Source organism: Schistocerca cancellata, chromosome 1 (assembly GCF_023864275.1).
Source record: "Schistocerca cancellata isolate TAMUIC-IGC-003103 chromosome 1, iqSchCanc2.1, whole genome shotgun sequence".
In the NCBI taxonomy this organism is placed as follows: Eukaryota; Metazoa; Arthropoda; class Insecta; order Orthoptera; family Acrididae; genus Schistocerca; species Schistocerca cancellata.
The window spans coordinates 1,149,622,450-1,149,625,294 of NC_064626.1; the positions used below are offsets into that span (position 1 = coordinate 1,149,622,450).

The window sequence follows — 2,845 nt, forward strand, 5'->3', positions numbered from 1 at the left end:
TTTATTATCATTTGGAATCATTACTAAAGTTCACATAATGTTATGTCAATTTGTTTGAATTTTTATAATTGAAAACATTGACTATTTTTCATTTTCGTTATTTAAAAATCAGAAAAAATCAGTATTTAATTAATGTGTTTATGTGTGAGTAAATGAGAAGGAGTGAGAGCGTGTATGTGGGACATACGAAAAAATTCAATAATATCTCATGTCAAACATTACGTAACTGTATTACGGGCAAGTGTTAGCAAGCAAGTTGCAATGAAAAATGTAATTTCCCCACCTTGCTAATGACATATATCTAAGGGTACTTGCTTTTGTAAGAAGGCAGCCAGAAATGCCGTTTACAGAGTAATAGTTTTCTAAAGTTATTTCAAGATTAGTTTTCGTTTGGTTTTGTTAAACATTTTATTAATATTTGCATGATGAAGTGACGTAAACGCATCTGCGAATGTTGACTGGCGTAAACACTTTTAGCGCGAGAAAGAACTCTGAGGATTGTTTTGATTGGCCGGTCATTTTGAACAACCAATCAGCGTTAAGCATTTCCCGCGCACTGGAAATAGTTATAGGCCCTGGAAGAAACGGCACTGAGGGAGTAACTGCCTAGCTATCGGACGTGCACGTGATGTTGGAAGTGTCCGTCTACATTATGAGTAAAATGAAGAAGTTATTGGTTTCTCGAGTCCGGATTATATTATTATTATTATACAAATTTGGCCGTTAAAGACCGTGAAAACAGTTATTTCTTGCGCTTCTGGGAAGTCTTCTTTCTCTCAGTCCACACTTCTTTCATTCTTGCGCTGAAGGCGGCTTTTCTCTCTTCAGACCATTTAGTTCCACAAGTCTTCTTAATTTTCACACCGAAACCCGTGAATGAATTCAGTTTTTTTCTAAAAAGGTTTCTGTTAAATATTGTTTCCTGATCTATGTCCATTTCTTTTAGATCTCTTTCTGTGTTGATAAACCATAAATTTTTATTTTTTATATTTGCAATGTACGAAAATATGTGTTTTGTAAGCCTATTCGGGTTCATCCTCATGATGTGAGCATAAAAGGAGCATCTTCTTTTTCTAATTTCGTCTGTAATTTTGCTGCACTTCGTATACACTTCTTTGTTGCTTTTTAGTCTGTATACAGGCTTGCCTTGATCATCTGTTATTTTCCTGTGTCCAAGAATTGTCCTCACAATTCTTCTTTCACGATTTTCTATCTGTTCTGCATATGTAAAATTTGCCAGTGTTTCTGACGCATATAGTATCTGCGGTCTAATGACAGTCTGGTAGTGTCTCAGTTTAATGTTTTCGGATATACATTTTTTTGAATACATTTGTCTGCAGTAGTGAGTTGCTGTCTCTAGTTTTTGTATTCTAGCCCTGCAGGCTGGATGACCTTTTGCCACAGGCTGAATTAGTTCACCAAGATATTTAAAATGTTTAGATACCTGTATTTTCCCATATTTCGTAGTTATTTTCTTTGGTGGATTTTTGATATTTGTAATGATTTCTGTCTTTTCAAATGAAATTTGCAAGCCTGCTTTTTCGGCAGTTTCTTTAAGTAATTCTATTTGTTTTATTGTGTCTTTTTGTGTGTAAGCTAAACAGGCGAGATCGTCAGCGAAGGCAAAACAGTTGGTTTCAATGGCTTTGTAGCACTTCCCTCCAATTTGGACTTTCTCAACTCCATGTTTTTGCGTGAGTTTTCTCCATTCTGCTATGACTTTATCAAGAACACAGTTGAAGAGTACCGGGGACAGCGCATCTCCTTGTCTGACGCCGGTTTTGACCTCGAAATGCCGTGAAATTTCTCCTTGGAATTTTACTTTTGATGTTGTATTTGTTAATGTTTCTTTGATTATGGTGATTGTTGTTTCATCTATTTCATATTCTCGAAGTGTTTTGATGAGTGTGTCCCTATCGATTGAGTCATAAGCTTTTTTGAAATCAATGAATGTTATGAAATATTTCTTGCTCCTTGTAGATAAATAGTTCATTGTTGTTTTGAGGTTTAAAATTTGTTCGGCACAGGATCTTCCTGGTCTGAAGCCAGCTTGATATTCTCCAAGTTTTCCCTCTATAATTGGTGATACACGATTGAGCAGGGCTTTTGATAGAATTTTGTATGGGACTGGGAGAAGCGATATTCCACGATAGTTGTTAACATCCCTTTTGTCACCTTTTTTAAACAAAGGGTGAATTAGGGTCCGGATTATATTTGTACTAAGATGGTATCTGTTCTTTCGGGCATATTCGAAAGAACAGATACCATTAGTATATATATAGTTAAGGCTTACCGGCCAGTTGACCATCTTCTTCTTCTGTGCGAATGCACAAACAGTGCCCGAACTCTTACGGGAATCGGCAACGCGCCGCGAGTAATGAGTATAATGGGCGGGGGCACTACGAATGTAGTGCGGGACATTACGTTGAGAACATGGGTTTCGCGGGATGCGTGCCAGAGATAAGTCCCTGCAGTCGCACTATCTTCTGTGTCCTCGATGGCTTAGATGAATAGAGCGTCTGCCATGTAAGCAGGAGATCCCGGGTTCGAGTCCCGGTCGGGACAGACATTTTCATCTGTCCCCGTTGACGTATGTCAATGCCTGTAAGCAGCTAAGGGTTTTCATTTCATTGTAATCCGGATTATATTGCCGTGAAAGCAGTTGCATTTACGGACAGATTGTGAAAATCTGAACTTTGTGAAGTGATCTGTTGGAAAGATAAACGCGTGTGAACTTTTGGCCTTTGTAGAATTCCACGTGGCATATTTCATACCCGTTTATGGAATAGGTGGCGAGCAATTTCTGTTAATAGAAATCCACTGAAAATGACCGAAAGTGCAACTA

At 37.9% G+C, this 2,845-nt stretch overlaps 1 non-coding gene across 1 annotated transcript; it reads left to right on the top strand.

Moving 5' to 3' along the window:
* Positions 1 to 2,490: 2,490 nt before the first annotated feature.
* On the top strand, positions 2,491 to 2,565 carry Trnat-ugu (transfer RNA threonine (anticodon UGU)). The gene has a single exon. It is a non-coding gene; the product is annotated as a tRNA-Thr (tRNA).
* The last annotated feature ends 280 nt before the right edge of the window (positions 2,566 to 2,845 follow it).